We start from the raw sequence: 18,301 nt of genomic DNA on the forward strand, positions 1-18,301 counted from the left end.
GAGATCTGCCCACCAAGGTGAGGCAATACTAGAGCCAAAGGCCCATGGCTCTTGGTGTGTTCCAGTTCTTTCTACATCATCATGCTACCCTGTATCTGTTAAAGCACCTTAAACTATAAACTTCATCCTGTCTGCTCTAATTTCTTATTTTTCTTCCCAGTTACTTATTATCTGAGCTTCCCTGGTGGCTCAGACAGTGAAGAATTTGCCTGCAACGCAAGCAACCTGGATTCAATCCCTGTGTCAGGAAGATCCCCTGGAGACGGGAATGGCTACCCACTCCAATATTCTGGCCTGGAGAATTCCATGGGCGGAGGGGCGGGGGGGGGGGGCTACAGTCCATGAGGTCGCAAAGAGTCAGAAACTGAGCAACTCACTTACTTATTATGGGGCGGGGCGGGGGGGTGTAAAAAAATTTCAGTGTGTTTTATGAAAGCTGTCTTTCCTAAATAGTCTTATTATTTGGCTAAAATATACTCTACTAGAAGCCATGAGGGATGCTAAATAAGAATAAATCTGGACTTCCCTGGTGGTCCAATGGTTAAGAATTTGCTTGCCAATGCAGGGGACAGGCCTGGTCCAGGAAGATTCCACATCCTGCAGGGTGACTAAGCCCATGCCACAACTACTGAGCCCCCACACCCTAGAGGCTGTGCTCCACCAGAGAAGCCACTGCTATGAGAAGCCCCACTCAACGCAACTACAGAAAACCCCCGAGCAGAAACTAAGGCCCAAAAATAAATTTCAAAAAATAAATAAATCTAATCCACTGAAGGTTTATTTGAAAGGAAATTTCAATGAACAAATATTCAACTTTAATTTTTTTGGCCCTGCCATGCAGCTTCAAGATCTTAGTTCCCTAACCAGGGACTGAACCTGGGCCACAGCAATGAAAGCACCGAGTCCTAACCACTGGACCTCCAAGGAATTCCCCCAAAACTCTTGAGTTGGATAAGTGGTTGGTACATTCAGAGTGTATCTTCCACAACTGCTTAGTTTTACTACAAAAATTTATCCAAAAGAGTTCATTTGAAAAAAAAAAAAAAAAGAGTTCATTTGATTAACAACCCATTTAGCAGAGAGCAACAGACCAGGATGGGGTGTTAGTGGCAAAGAATCCACCTGCCAATGCAGGAGACACAAGAGCTGCAGGTTCAGTCCCTGAGTCAGGAAGATCCCGTGTGGTAGGCAAGAGCAACCCACTGCAGTATTTTTATCTAGAAAATTCCACGGGCAGAGGAACCCGGCAGGCTACAGTCCATGGGGCTGCGAAGAATCAGACATGACTGAGCACACGACTGACCAGGATAACCAACTTCTAGATGGATCACATTTCCTCTCATCTGTAAACAAGCGACAAGAGACTGACTCTGATGCCTAAATAATCTGCGGCAAATATCTGTGACATTATTCTAGCATCAAATTCAGGTATGATCATGTCCCGCTGGAGAACCTAAGTAAGTTCACCCTCAAAGATTTTCTTTCTTTCTTATTATTCTTTTTTAGATTACAAACCAGAAGAAACAACCAGATTTGACACAAAGGTCAAAACTCCTTCCTGGAGTACTGCGAAATTAAACTTCTTTTCGAGCAAACTCAGAAATAATCTTATCAGCAATTTTGGAAATCTACCCAAGATCCTCATATATCTCTGGTTCTGCTAACTTTATAAACTCACAACTGCTTTGCAAATTTGCTGGTGTTAATCCAACATCAATTTACAAACACCTGTAGGGATAGCAAGACTCTTTTTCCCACAAAATGCCAAATCTCAAGGCCACCAAGCCACTCCTAGACGGTTTCTCACAAAATGCATCTTATTTCCAGAACACTCATAAGTGTTCACCAGAACTAGCTCTATATTCCTAAGTTTAACCAGGAAAATAATTATAACCACGAATCCTACTAAGAGAACTATGTCACCTGTCAAAGTGATTCCTATAAATGGAAAGTCCCCTCTGAAAGATTTAATTAAGGGGGTGGGAGGGGGGTTCATGTTTGGGAACGCATGTACACCCGTGGTGGATTCATGTCAATGTATGGCAAAACCAATACAGAATTGTAAAGTAAAATAAAAAATATATATATATATTTAAAAAAAAAAAGAGTTAAGCTGTTTGACTAATGCCATCCCTGACTTAACAATCCTGCTTTCTATTTCCTGGAAATCTGGTTTTAGATTACACTGATATTTTTTTCAATTTCTCATGCATAAAGTTAAGAAACTTTTAAGCCTGGCAAAAAGGTATTAAGACCACTACACAAAGTATGAAGGCCATTATACAAAGCCCATAAACAAGTCAGGACTTGAGATTCAGAATATTAATGAAAATTAAAACCAATCATACAGAAAAAATAAAATTAGACCCCTATATCACATTACAAAAATAAACACCAAATAGACAAATATATATATATATAAACATTAAATGTTTAAAAATTAAAAGTTTTAAAACTTTTAAAAGAAAAATGTAAGGAAATATTTGTATGAATTCAAGGTAGAAGATTTGAAACAAGATATTTTAAGTATAAACCAGAAAGATTGATAAACGTGTCTATATGCTTTAAGAAATCAAAACAAAACTACGTACTAGGAGAGTATATTTGCAATACATATAAACAAAAAATTAAAATCCAGACTCCAAATAACTTCTACAAATCAATTTTTTAAAAAAGCAAAAACTCAATTGTTTAAGTAAAAAAATAAAGATTAATTTAGTAAGTATTTACTGAACACCTACCATATGCCAGCACTGTGCTTGGCACTAGAGACACAACACTGACAAAAGGAGAAAGTCTCTCACCTTGTGGTTGGTGGGGTAAAACATATACTCAAGTAACTGTATACTATATGTCCAATGATGATAAATGCTAAAAATAAAGTGGGATAAGAGAATGCACAATTAAAAAAGAAACCTATAGGCTAATGTACTTATGAGAAGATACTCATTTTCTCTACTAATCAGATGACTACAACTTAGAACTAAAATATTTCATACCCACAAGAATGGCAAAAAACCTTAAAAGTTTAACAATTTCATGTGGCATTAAGGTGTGTAGCAACAGAAATACATACATTGGAAGTATAAACTGGTATAATCCCTCTGGAGAATAATGTGAAGACGTACACAACCCATGAACCAGCAATTTCAGTTTTAGATGTAAACCCTAGAGAAATTTTCCCAAGTATGGGCTTCCCTGGTGGCTCAGAGGTTAAAGCGTCCACCTCCAATGCGGGAGACCTGGGTTCGATCCCTGGGTCAGGAAGCTCCCCTGGAGAAGGAAATGGCAATCCACTCCAGTATTCTTGCCTGGAGAATCCCATGGACAGAGACGCCTAGTAGGTTACAGTCCACGGGGTCGCAAAGAGTCGGACACGACTGAGCAACTAACTTCACCTCACCTCACCTCATTCCTGGCAGCGCTGAGTTTAAACAAGAAAACATGTAAGTAAAAAGTCACACAATCATACAATGAATACTAATACAATTGTAAAGAACACACACACCATGAATGAATCCCACAAATATAAGACTAAACAGAAAAGTTATAAAAATAAACTGGTATCAAACAATTTACATGACAAAGAAAACAGCAATACTACATTTTGTTTAGGAAAGCACATATTTTTAACAGAAATCTAGAAAAATGCATACATGTCATAAACACCAAGTCAGAAGGGAGGCTGGAGGAGGAGAGAACAATCCTGGAAGACTCAACTATGTAAAGCTTTATTTATTAAACTGATCTCTTAAATACACAGATACCAGTTGTATTATTCTTTGTACTTTTTGCATGTCTTCAGACTGCCTACTTTACAAGTGTAAGAAAAAATGCTGTATAATGCTGAACACTGTAGTTGTGCTAACTTCAGACTTTCTTTCTCAGTCCCTCTCCAGAGGAAAAAAAAGACTGATATAATTCTCTATAATAGTGACAGAAAAGTACAAGCATTCGCACATACCTCCACAAGCTTCTTAGCTACACACATTTAGATTTTTGCAAACAACTTTAGAAGACTGAAATAGGACTTATAACGCAATATTCTTAAGGTTAAATCAAAGAAACTCCACAATGAAGAATATAAGCACATGAAAGTATATATTAAGGGTAATTCCCTGGCAGTCCAGTAGTTAGGACTCCAAGCTTCCACTCCAGAGGTCCCAGGTTCGATCGCTAAGACCCTGCAAGCCACGTGGTGCTTTAAAAAAATGAATAATCCTTTTAAAAAAAAGTGTACAATGAATTTAAGCAGAACGGTTAAGAGTAAGAATTTTACAAACATGTGACCGACATGGATTAGAATCCTGACTCCACTACTGTGAAGGTTTGAACACGGTACTGATTCTCATCTAAAAAAGAGATGCACTGATCTAATAAAATTATCAAAGGATTAAATGAATTAATGTATGCAAATCACAGAGTATGTTGTATTCTAAAAAGGTGGTTTGGAAAATAAAAACAAGAAAGCTGGATAGGAACAAGTAACAGCAGATAGGCTCAACAATGAGAACTTTATTTTCCCAAATTGCTTCAATAAATCAACATTTTACACTTCATTAAGGCTCTTTTCCCCCAGTAACATGCTTACATAACCACCACCAAACAACAAATTAAATCCTTAAAGATATTTCCATTTCCAGAATCTCCTTCAAAAAAACTAAGCTGATACACAAATATCTATCCAATGCAAAACAGGGATCAGGCTAAATCCCTAGGATTTTGTTTAATCCCACATTAGGTCCATTTCAGGTGCGGACTACTCAGGGAGAAGGAAAAAAAAAAAATCACACTTAATGCTATATAAATTGTATCAAGAAATATATAGTCAAGAGACTTTCCTGGTGGCCTAGTGATTAAGAGTCTGAGTGATTAAGATTCCTAAACATAGGGAGCATGGGTTTGATCCCTGGTTGCAGAACTAAGATCCTACATGCAGCTCAGCCGAAAAAAAAGAAATATACTCAAGAAAAGTTGTGAATATTTTCTACAGGAAACTAGATTATTCAAGAGTTCCTATATGTAAAGCTGAGTTTTATACACATAATGCATCCAAAAGGTTTTATGTGAACAATGTTTTCCTACACACAAAGAAGTAATGACAGGAAGATGAATACCGAAAACAAAGCCCATATCCCTACAGCCTTACAAGTGATATTTAATACAGAACAAGGAAACCAAAGATCTCCTTAGAAAGCACCTCCTACTTCTTGTCCGAATCTTCAAAGTTCTAGGTTAGTTATCATGGTAAGATCAGGTGAGAAGAGCAAGGTCAAAATTCCAGATGGAATAACACATTACTCTAATACTGTACATTACATATATATACTGTGTAATATGTATACATACACACACACGTGTACATATGTGTATATATATATGTAATACAAGTTACAGCTAAAGTATACTTTTGACCAGCACATAAAATCTTAATCTCCTAAAAACCACAGCAATGCCTTAGTTGCCAACCTCAAAATTAATTTTTCACCCACATTCATGGCTCATGTATGAAAATTAATGGCCAGAGCAGGTTATCAGATTTCATCAGGAAGCCACTCTTTGGGCTAACCATGTTAATACTTTTTGCATTAAGTTGCCTTCTCTCAGAACTTCCCTGGTGGTCCAGCAGTTAAGAATCTGCCTTCCAATGCAAGGAACTCGTGTTCAATCCCTGGTCAGGGAATTAAGATCCCACAGGCTGTGATGCAACTAAGCCCTGAGCCACAACTGCTGAGCCTGTGCACTGCAACAAAGAGCCCCAGCACCACAATGGAGACTCCACATGCAACTAAGACCCAACACAGTCAGATAAATAATTTTTGGAAAAAAAAAAAAAAACCTGCCTTCTCTCAAAGAGAAGATATTTCAAAGATATTTTTAAAAGATATAAATGATATGACAAAGCACTTGCAATGAACAACACTTTATGTCATTCTTTTAATAAATTTTGGATCTACTGCTTCTGAACCAAGAGTTTAACAATACAATGGCTAAACTCAAACAGCATTCAAAACAATTACATTTGAGAATTTTTACTGCTCAGCTAACACTGTTCACTCAACTGTCAAAACAGCACTAACCTAACTCCATCTGTGCCTAACCTTACATGAGACAGAATTTTCATCACTTTTACATATCCAACCATTTAATAACCATTTAGCAATAAAAGAAATGATGTATGCAACTATGCTAAGTTGCATAAGATACTGAATTATGTAATTTTTCATGTATTCTTTAATGTCAAAATATATATACTGTAATTCCCTGGAAAGAAGGTAGGAAGGAAGGCCTATTTTTATTTTAAAGATAGAAAGATACAAAAAACTAGGCAAAGGAATTCCTTGGCAGCCCAATGATTAGGACTCTGCACTCTCACTGCCAGAGGCCTGGGTTCAATACCTGGCTGGGGAACTAAAATTCCACAAGTCACAAGGCATGGCCAAAACAGAAATAAAATTGTTTTTAAAAAGCCAGGCAAATATTATCTATTCTGAAACACATTTCTGTCGTTTTATTTGCAGCAAGGCAAATGAAAAAGCCTGTGTCAGCTTGTGGATTCATGTCCATTTATTCTCAAAAATAAATTTAAATATTTAACTCTGGATCTAATAAGCCTGACAAAAACAGAATGGATGTTTTCTTATGTGAAGTGAAAGTGAAAGTCTCTCAGTCGTGTATGACTCTTTGCGACCCCACAGACTGTGGTTCAGGTTCCTCCTTCTATGGAATTCTCCAGGCAAGAATACTGGAGTGGGATGCCATTTCCTTCTCCAGGGGATCTTCCTGACCCAGGGACTGAACCCGGGTCTCTGGCACTGCAGTCAGACGCTTTACTGTCTGAGTGAGGACTCTCCTAATTTACTGCAGAATCTTCTCCTTGGATCCTTACTCTGAGCAATACAGCAGCTGCCAAGAGTGGAGTTTAGAGTCAGACCTAGGTTCAAATCTTCTCTCTCCCTAAATTAATCTCTTATGACTCAACTTTGTCATCTATAAAACAAGAAACCCTTCACTTACCTTGTAAAGTATAGGGTTAAATGAGATAATACATGTAAAGTGTTTAAAAAAGCATTTAGTTTGAAAAAAACTCAACATATAAAAGTTCTTAATATTTAGGTTGACCTTATATCCAGGTTTGCTTAAGACAGTCAGTTTACACTTGCTGTTGCAGTGTATTAATAGCATCCCCTCTCTCAATAGCATCCTGTTTCAAAAAGGTAAATTATATGGTCACAGAATTAATTTGACAAAAATAAGTCCAACTAAGCCCACCAGCCACAACCAGAGTCTGTGCGCCTCAATAAAAGATCCTGCATGATGCAACCAAGACTCAAAGCAGCCAAATAAATAAAGCTAAAAAAAAAAAAAAAAAGTAAAAAAAAAAAAAAATCAATCTCATTTCCAGTTGCTGATTAGTTGTTTTTAAAGTGAAGAAAAGGGACTTCCCTAGTGGTCCAGTGGCTAAGACGAAAACTCCAGGCTCCCAATGCAGGGGGCTGGGGTTCCATCCCTGGTCAGAGAACTAGACCCCACACGCCAAAACTAAAAGATCCCGCATGCCACAATAAAGATCGAAGATCCCGCATGCCACAACTACACCCGGCAGAGCCAAATCAGTATTTCCTTTTTTTTTTTTAAAGTGAAGAACAGAAACTTTAATAGGTTTAAAACATAGTATTCTCTCTGCATTCTAAACAAACCCATGTGGGCTACGAAGTAAAGAATGTTTAATTACGAAATTGGTTATACATAAAAGACAGCCAAAGCCCAAAACTCTTTGTAAAATCTAAAAGGAAAGAACTGCAACTACTCTGAGGCCCCAACTATCTTATGCAGAAGTAATGCTGACAAAAACATGAAAAAACAAACTAAATCAAGGCTCTCCAACAGAACTTTCTAAGATGAGGAAAATATTCCATATCTATGCTACTCAAAAAGGCAGCCACTATTCACACTGCTGCTATTGACCACCTGAAATACAGCTACTATGAAAACCATACTATTTATTTAATTTTAATTTACTCAAAGTTAGCTAGCCACACGTGGCTACTGGCTACCGAAATGGACTGTGCAGATCTAGACCGCAGATCACTTTTTTCCAAAAGAATTCTAAAGCTCAGTACATACTTAAAAACAAACACTGACTAAGAAGGAAACCTTTTTGAACAGAACAAAAGTATCAGTTCTGGGCACTTTTCTACACATGGTATTATGTCAACAAATATGGTTCTCCAATCTACATCTCTTGTTCTACCTAGCATTCCACCGTATAAACATACTAGAATATAAGCAGTTCCCTGGTGTTGCACATTTAGGTTGCTTTTAATTTTTCACTTAAATAACACATCCTCATCTTAAGGATGTGTCCAATTATTTCCTTAAGATATATTCCTAAAAGTACAGATACATTCTGCTGTTCTCCTGAAAGGCTACAGCAACTTACATTGCTACCAGCAGTACTTGAGAAATGTCCATTTCCCCACATCCTCACCAACAATAATTATCGTATTGTTTATCAAGACAGAAATCTGAGGGGAAAAAACTGTTATCTCCTTGTTGATTTATTTAATCTGTACCTCTTATTTTCATGTGATTTATTTTGTCAAAAGAATGTAATTTTCAAAATGGTTAGCCAATTGTTCCAGAAATTTTTATTGAATAATTGAGTTGTCCTTCCCACACCATCCTGAAACACTAACTTCATCATACACTCAGCACATATGCTATCAGCTGAGGGCTCTGGGTGGGTCTCACTATTCCTTCAAGTTTAAGTTTTTTCCAAACAGCTAACAAGAAATCCATCTTCTGTATATAATAAAGTTAATTTATTGAATCCCTACTATATGCTCTGGCACTGGGCTAACCATCTAGCCATCACAGTAATCCTTGTTGGAGGTAAATAAGAGATTTCCATTTTCATTTGAAACAGAACAGATACTGAAGGGTTAAGCACCCTGCCCCAGTCCCAGTTTAATAAATAAAAAACAACCACAAAAGTAACTTCTAATAAGAATCAAGGACTTCCATTTATCATACATTCATCTGATAAAACCAAGGCAGCTGGGTACCAGAGATCACCTACCTCCATGAGCATGCCCTATTAAATGAACATTGCAGCCAAAAATATTCTGCTGTAAGTTGAATATAAAATATTCCTTACCAAACTACTTTCATCCTGTATGTATCCTCCAATGCTAAACAGCCTCCACAACAAAAAAGAAAATAAGCCAACAATCAAATACATTTTCTCCCTCATTCTCTACTGCCATTCCACATGACACTACATTCAAGTCCACTAGAATCCCCTCGCTGGCTGAATGATGAAACAATTCATGCTTGCTAAAGGTAAAAGGTCAAATGTGACAAATAAGCCCAAATGTGACAAGTAAAACAAAAAAGGTCACATGTGACAAATGAGGCCGATAGAAAAATAAAGGAAGAGAAGAGGTAAGCTGAGCTATACATAGTGAACAAAGACAAAGCATTCACCGTCAACTGGAGAATCAACATATCACCCTCCAATTTCCCAGGAAAACAAGAGGAATATCACAACTTGCAATTTAAGTCCATCTGAAGTAAGGCTTTAAGCATAAGCTTTCATAATAAACCAAAGACGTTTATCTCTACCTCCTCCACATTCCTTATGTTTACCTTAACTATTCAGAAATATATGGAAACTGTAACCACTAGTCTAAATAAATGGCACTGAAGTAAACTTTCTCTTTCTACATTACACATTTTTGCAATGTCGATTTTTATCAACAAGAACCTATCTATAAGCAGAGAAAACAAAAATGAAGACTACCTGCCCCACCAAGGATTTGCAGGCTGCACCTTGCTTAACTAAACCCTGGAGTAGGGGTAAGAGAGCTTCAGGGAACTCGATGGATTTTATCTTTATAACAGAGAACTGGCAAGCAGAAGCCCAAAGTACAAAATATCAACTCAGTACCTCTAAAATGGGGGTGGGCTATTCAGAGCATGGTCAGCTAAGCCTCTTTCTCTCATAACGCCTGAGGTACCTCCCACCCAACCTATACTTGGCTAACTTTACCAAAAATTCAAGGAAAATAATCATTATCACAACCTACTGATAGTTAATTCAGTTTTACAGAACAGCCTTTATACAATGAATTTTGAATACAAATTTTTATAAATCACCTTTACAACTAACATACAATACACGTACACATTTTAAGGGTACAGTTCAGTGAGTTTTAACAAAATATACCACCACAAAATAAACACCACCCCAACTCAATGAAAGAATACTTTCATCATTCCGTGAAGTACCCTTCTGCCCCTTTGCAATCTCACCTATCACTAGAAGGCAATGGCACCCCACTCAGTACTTTTGCCTGGAAAATCCCATGGACAGAGGAGCCTGGTAGGCTGCAGACCATAGGGTCACGAAGAGTCGGACACGACTGAGCAACTTCACTTTCACTTTTCACTTTCATGCATTGGAGAAGGAAATGGCAACCCACTCCCGTGTTCTTGCCTGGAGAATCCCAGGGACAGGGATGCCTGGTGGGCTGTCGTCTATGGGGTCGCACAGAGTCGGACACGACTGGAGCGACTCAGCAGCAGCAGCACCTATCACCATACATATTAACATAATCTAAGTAAGCTAAAAGGGGACGACAGAGGATGAGATGGCAGGATGGATGTGAATCTGAGTGAACTCCGGGAGTTGGTGATGGACAGGGAGGCCTGGCGTGCTGCGATTCATGGGGTTGCAAAGAGTTGGACACGACTGAGCAACTGAACTGAACTGAAGTAAGCTAGAACTTGGTAGCGGGAGCACTTCCAGTGACTTCCAGTTAGCCATCTATTTATTCCCATTTTAACTCATCCTCTCTCTCAATATTTACTAAGCCTCTTCTATTTAACAGAGAATGCAGAGAATGTCTTGGTGTGGGGATTCAGCAGTGAATCAAACAAATCCCTGCTCCACTACCTAAAGAGATAAAGATACAGTAGATGAAAAATAAATAATATAAGGTTCCATAGTAATGAAGGTTGGATAGCGTTTGATGAGCGGAGTACTATTATTGATAGAGTCATCAAGGAAAGCCTCTATCAAGAACCCTTTCCAATGGGAAACACGTATACAAAGAGACATCAAAACTGCCAAAAAGGGACTTCCTTAGTGGTCCAACAGTTAAGACTCTGCACTTCCACTGCAGGAGGTGGGTTCCATCCCTGTCAAGGAACTAAGATCCCATATCCTGCATGCTCTGCAGCCACACTTTATTGTATCTGAAACAATAATTTTTTCTATTAAAAAAATTTGCCCATTCTTGTCTTTTATTGAACAACCCATTCTGGCACCTGACCAACTTCCTGAGTCTTCATTTTTAAAGTTTTTTTCTGATAGCCCATAGTCTGGGAGCCAAAGGTTTTAGTCAAGACTCTAGAACACATCCTTCAGATACAAGGGGACCATCTTTTGGGAAGCCCTAATACAATGCAGAATCCTGCAGTGAAGAAATCTCTAGGGTAGCTTCACAAAGCACTCTATGACTTCCTCTATCAATCCTTTATGTATCCTGCCCTTTTTTATTAAATTGGAGAAAAAGAAAACTGAGTTATTAACCTCTCCAGATTACTGAAAGCAAAGTTGATAGACTTCATAAATGCACGTATTAAACATACACACACATTTTTGCCTCAAAACAGGAGCCAAAAGTCTTCTAATTAGACATTCAGCAACTTCTCTTCACTTGGCTCTCTGTCTTCTGCAACAAGCCAAACTGTGCAGTTACTGCATTCCAGATGCTAAAAAGCAAATCAGGCAGAACAAAAATGAGGACACTGCACACGTGCCAGCTAAAAAGGCATGGGCAGGGGGCAGATCAACGTCTTTCCTAAAAACTCTTGGGTTTCTTCGGTTTGTAGACAAAACAATTTCATATTTTGGGCCCTCCCTTCCCACAGCACTGTTCCTTCTCCCTCTTATAAAGTTAACTAAAATTTCCTTTAAGAAGAAACAAGTAAGAAATAAAGCACCAAGACAAAAAAAAATTTTTTAATGGTGCCTCAACCAAGCCTGGTGGGCAGCCGTCTATGGGGTCGCACAGAGTTGGACACAACTGAAGTGACTTAGCAGCAGCAGCAGCAGCAACTATAAAAGATGAGTGCTGCAAACAGAAACATGGGTCCGTGGCTGCCACATCTGATTTTTCAAAGCAGCCTGAATCTACATTTTTACATGAAATCTCCCTGCTTTTTAATGTTGACAACAAATTCAAATTTACAACACTGTATGAGCCAAACAAAACACATCTGCTGACTGGATTTAGTCCATGAGCCTTCAGTTTTAAATCTCTGCCGTAAAAAGAAAAATACGTGGTTCTTTCAGCGGTAGATCTCTAACTTTACACCCTGTTTCCAATAACACACTATCACCTGAAAAATATACTACAAAATATATGAATATACATCTGAAACCGGTTAGAAGGAAACCAAGAAGAAAACGATCTCACTCTTCACACACTAAGGTGCTCCATTTCTACCACTAAAATAGGAACTGCAAACAAAACTCCATAAAAAAAGGGACTTCCCTGGCAGTCCAGTAAGTGGGCTCCCCACGTGGGGAGCATGGGTTCAGTCTCTGGTTAGGGAATTAAGATCCCACATGCAGCACAGCAGGGCTTTGCCTGTGGCTCAGTGGTAAGGATTCGCCTGCGATGCAGGAGACACAGGAGGCTTGGGTTCAATCCCTGGGTTAGGAAGATCCCCTGGAGGAGGGCATGGCAACCTGCTCCAGTTTTCTTCCCTGGAGAATCCCATGGACAGAGCCTGGCGGGCTACAGTCCACAGCGTCACAAAGAGCTGGACACAACTGAAGCCACTTAGCACACACACACCCATGCTACACACTGCAACCAAAGACAAATAAGACTGGGGTCAGCGGGGGGACCAACAGAAGAAAATAGTAGGAATGAATATGGATTTCTGTGAAACTGAGCTCATTAAGTTCAGCTTCCTCAATATGTGCATCAGCCCATTAACTCCTAGACAAAAAGAAACTAAATGCTGATTTTTCTATGGCACGGCATTTAACTCTGATTTGAAACAACAAGAGTTCCTGGAGAAAGTCAATCTTTTAAACAGGTACCCATGACTCTAAACTTTCTTGGTAAGCTGTGAGCAAATTGCTTTTTTATGGGTTATAAACCTGCATTACGGACTCTAGAGAACTGGTTCTTAAACTCAGACTCAGTGAATGATGGAACGTAACGAACCCTTGAGAAAACGCTCCCTCACAAAAATTTTCGAGTCCAAGAGCCCCCTGTAGTCCATGGACCACTAAGAATGTGTTTCTCTAGAGAAAATTAAAAGAACAGAATGAATCCCTTTGCTTCTTCCCACCAACGCACTTTCTCTTTCCACTCCCCCTCTCAACTTCAGTCAACTATCACCTCCAGGCAAAATCAATACAATAACCTCTTAACTGATGGTCCCCCACAATCCAGTTTCCACAGCCCTAGCAAAACTGATTTTAAAATGTAAATCAGAAGGCTTCAACAGCTTCCCTAAACAATCTTAGCTCTCCAGCTCTTCTTTAACCACTTTCCTCACTGAAAAGAGGCCCCAGTTGGCCACAACAGGGGCCTCTTTTCAGTTCCGAAAGCAGACTAAACTCTTCCCATCTTCTAGTTTTGGCACTTACTGTTCTACCTGGAATGCCTGCCTTGACACCCTACTCTTAACAAAAAGAATTTCTCTGACCACCCTTAGGTCTCTCTTTTTTTATTGTCTATCGATTTCCCTGCATGGTACCTCCACATCACTTTTCTCAATTTGTAACTTATTTGCTCACCTGTTGTGATTTCCCCCACTACCTTGTAGGTTCCCAAAATGCAAGACCCCTTCTGCCTCACATCCCCTTGCACTCCCAGAGCCTAGCAGAGGGGCCGGTGGATGGCAGGTTCTCAAGCACTATTTATTGTATCAATCAAATACTGAATTAGTCTTAGATGTTTACAGAATGAGGGTGTGAAGCAATCCACCAAAATCTAATCTTTGAGAGCACAGTATATTTTATAATTTATTTTTAATTGGAAAATAATTACAACACTGTGTCGGTTTCTGCCACACATCTACATGAATCAGCCATAGGTATGTGTATATCCCCTTCCTTTTGAACCTCCCTCCCACCAGAAAGAACAAGGTTAACCACACTCCTTCAATCTAGGTTGTCACTTGGCCCAAGAGAAGCAGGGTAACACCTCAAGATTCTTGGTGGCTAAGTTTAACTATTCACAAAAATTAATAAAGCTTAAGTCCTATGCTCTCAGGCAGCCTCACCCCACCTCACCTCGGTGCTAATCTCAGAAACACAGCACGCTTCCTCCCTCTAATTTCTCAATTACAATACAGGACACTCTGTAATCCATAATTTCACTGGTTATGCAAAATTCGAAAAGTATCTGGACCACCTATGCTAGTAAAGAAATATGCTAGGAAACTACTACTACTACTGCTGCTAACATGACTATTACCACCACCACCGCTAAAACTGGACTGTATATAGTATGAAGACTAAAAACATCAGTCTGCAAAACCAGAGATCTTTCACTGGTGCTAGGAGATTTAAAACACAAAAAGATAGAACTGTACTGAATACAAAGCCTTTTAGTTAAAACAGTTCCTTACAGAAACTTCACCTCTTCTACAAAATATAGTCAAGCCTAAATGGCAGCTGGGGAAGAGAAAAAAAAGTTTTTTTATATTGCTAAACTGCGTACACTGCTTCACAAACTTCCCAGCAGAGAACAAACTAAGCCCAATTTGTTCCACAGGTTGTTCATGGTAGCAGCCAGCTCTGGCTCTTTAGCAGGCTTCTACATAATGATACAGGCTGTCTAGATAACAGGACAGGTTACAACAGACGGTATAGCCACTAATGAGAAAAGGAAGCGCCAACTGAAAGCGAAAAACAAAATGACAGTGTGATACATGTCTCGCCACTCTGGGCCTACACGTATAAATCCTGAGAGATGATAATGATAATAGTACTTAATACTCAGTAGGTAATAAGCTAAGCGGTTTTCAATTTACCTCATTTCATCTTCACAGTAACCCTATAAAGTGATCAGCGTTATTCTTTGCTATTTTGCAGATTAAGAAAACTGAGGCACCTCCAAGTGAAGCCCCTCGACCAGAAAGCAAAAGCTAGCAGAGCCAAAACTTGACCCAGGGCAGCTGGCTCCAGGTTCCTTCTGTTATGCTGCCACCAAAAGTCCCATCGTCTGTCTCAGGCCAGGCTCCACCACACTCTGCGGCTTTTCCTTCAATCCAATTAACAACCTCCTGGTAAACACTCAACTAACACGGATGGCTTCCAACTTCTGGGCACGAGTGCTACTCGCCAGTTTCTGCTGCGATACTTCACCCCTCAGACTTCGAAATGCAAAGAGAAGGACTAATAAAAGTTGCTTGGGAGCTAAGGGAGGCGAAGGAAATTACCTTATTTAAGCGGAACACACGCCAATTACCACAGGAACGCAGGTCGACCTCACCTCCAACCCAAGAGAAACGAAAGTGGACGCATAAATGTTCCCGTGACTGATAATTTGGACTATGCCTCCTCCGGCCACCAGGCCGAAAAGAACGGGAGAGATACCAACACCAGCCACACGCGCCCTAAGAAAAGGCAGATCCAGGCCAATAGAGATGGCGGGGGGGCGGGGGGGGGGGCACTCAAGAGTTCCGGAAAAAATCCAAATAATAGGGTTCACCCCTAAAGGGGTGAGTGATTAAGCAGGGAGATGGAAAAAGGAAAGGCTTTCTTACAAGAAAGAAAAAGAGAGATAGAAACCGCTCCGGAGAAAAGGCGGCCCTCAGCGTCGGGAGCTAGGCCGGAGCGAGGGGAAGCCCTGAAGGGCGGGGAGGGGGAGGAGCCGGAGCGAGCGGGGCCCTCTCTGAAGAGGCCGGGGGGCAGGCGCGGAGGAGCGACTCCGCGCCAGGCCTGCTGGAGACCCTGAGCCAGCGGCCACGGAGAAAAGAAAAAAGAAGAACCGGCTGGAGTTAACTGAGCGGCCCTAATTCCCGTCAGAGTCCCTCACTCACCTGGGCCCACCGCAGCAATCGCAGCTGCAGCCTCGCAACGGCACAACCGGCCCGAATCTCGCCCCCGCCCGACAGCGCGCCCCGCGTCCCCGCTCTTGGACGACGGCAGCCTCGGCGTCGCCCCGCAGCCTCCTGGGAAATGTAGTCCTAGCTCCCGCCTTCCTAGCCAACTTGACAGTCTATAGGACTACTTTTCCCATAAGGCAAGGCGAACACCGGGCCCGCCGCTTTGCGTCACGCGCCAGCATGTCGGCAGTCACGTGAGCTTCTCCGTTCCATCCCCTCCCCCCGCCTGGGTGGCCTGAGGAAGAAGGAGGGAGGTGGACGGAAGGGGCGGGGGCGTTGCTGACGCCAAGGCCCCCACCATTTTGGAACCAGCCTGGAGCGAGGGCCTGAGCCCCACCCACTCCCGGCCTGCCTTGGTCGTCGAAAAGTCTCTGAGCTGGGAATCTGCTTGTCTGGCTTTCGTCCTCTAACGTGCCACTTCTCGCTTCGTGACCTTGAGCAAATCTACCCACTCTGAGCCTCAGTTTCCTCCCCTGTGAAATGAAACTAGTAATTTCTACCTCACAAAGTTGTTGCGACAAAGTCAGGCACGTAAAAGCGTCTAGTGCCTTGAAAGCGAGACTAAAAATGAATTTGTTTTTTGTTGTAAAAGTGTGTTCCTGTGGAGACCCAGAAGCCCGGTGGCAAAGCGCTCTCCAGCCTCGTTTCTGCCACCGCTGGTCTCGATTCCCACAATGGCAGCACAAAAAGATGTTTTACAGAGAGAGGTCCCGTAAACCTTGTTAAAGTGGATGCCCTCACCTGTTGAACCAGAAATTTCCCATGTGTAGCTTTGAAATCTGCATTATAAACAGACCTCTCCAGTGATTCTCGTGCACCTACAAGTTTGAGAACCAGGGCATTTATCAGGATTTTTGCACAGGCTGGTTTGCGCTGGAATTCCTGCCCTACTGAACTCCAACCTTTAAGCCTGAGCTCGGTATCCCCTCTTTTGTGAAGCCTTCCAAATTTACTAGCTTCTCATCTCTCTTCCTGCAGTACCTTTCCATCTCATAATCATCAAGGGCTGTGTTTGTCATCCCACCGGACTGTGAGCTCTTTAGAACAAAGATCAGTTTTGATGGATTTCTGCATCCCCAGGGCAAAGTAAACAAAAAACGTGGGGAAAAAAAAAATATTGAAGGAATATGTTCTGCCTGTGAGAAAAACTCACCAGGCTCAACTCAAATATGGTGCCATATCAGCCCTCACCCCTTACTGGCCCCAGGAACGTTCCTCCCGCACTGCTCTTTTTTCCTTCTTTGAGCATTTCGTGTAGGCTGCTTTCTGGGTAGTGCTTCTCAAAAGGATCTGATGCAATGTCATTTTCAATTCACAGATTCTGAGTGTCTACTGTAAGGTTATGCCTGGTGCAAAATACTAGGAACACAGCGGTAAACTGCTGCTAAGTCGCTTCAGTCGTGTCCGACTCTGTGCGACCCCATAGACGGCAGCCAACCAGGCTCCCCCGTCCCTAGGATTCTCCAGGCAAGAACACTGGAGTGGGTTGCCATTTCCTTCTCCAGTGCATGAAAGTGAAAGTGAAGCCGCTCAGTCGTGTCCGACTCTTAGCGACCCCATGGACTGCAGCCCACCAGGCTCCTCCGTCCATGGTATTTTCCAGGCAAGGTGGATACAAAAACACATAGTCATTCCTCTTGGTTTCCAAAACACCTCTGTGCTGGATCTCTTACCTCGCTCTTACCTCTGCCCCTTCCCTGGCCCAGAAACTTACCTCACAGTTCCAGCCTCCTCTTCCTCTTCTCATTCAGCCTCTCTCCCTGAGTGACTTCTCTCCTTAAGTGATCTGGCACACTCAGGTAGCTTTTACAGCTCTTCTATGCATTTTTACTCCCTTATCCACGTCTTAGCATCAACTCAGTTCCAGATGTTTGAGAGTCACCAAACACTGACTTCCCACTGTTATCTCAAACTGAACCTGCTGAAAACTGAACTTTCTTCAAAAAAAAAAAAAAAGCATTACCTAGTTAATTGTGCAGTTAATTGTTTACAGATTTGTATTCTCCACTAAGCTTGGGGCTCCTCACAAGGAAATGAATAGGGACTTCCCTGGTGATCCAGTGGCTAAGATCCCGAGGTCCCAGTGGAGGGGTTCCAGGTTCAATCCCTGGTCAGGGAACTGGGTCCCACATGTTGCAACTAAGAGCCCGCAGCC

General features: G+C 41.2%; 1 protein-coding gene across 1 annotated transcript in view; it reads right to left on the minus strand.

Annotated features, from left to right (window-relative positions):
- Positions 1–16,184, minus strand: part of THRAP3 (thyroid hormone receptor associated protein 3) — a 68,999-nt gene extending 52,815 nt beyond the window's left edge. Inside the window, exon 1 of the mRNA XM_040231607.1 lies at positions 16,081–16,184. The gene's annotated coding sequence lies outside the window, so the exon portion shown is untranslated. The remainder of the gene's footprint in view (positions 1–16,080) is intronic.
- Positions 16,185–18,301: the final 2,117 nt, after the last annotated feature.

The sequence above is a fragment of the Oryx dammah genome, unplaced genomic scaffold, assembly GCF_014754425.2.
Source record: "Oryx dammah isolate SB20612 unplaced genomic scaffold, SCBI_Odam_1.1 HiC_scaffold_28, whole genome shotgun sequence".
In the NCBI taxonomy this organism is placed as follows: domain Eukaryota; kingdom Metazoa; phylum Chordata; class Mammalia; order Artiodactyla; family Bovidae; genus Oryx; species Oryx dammah.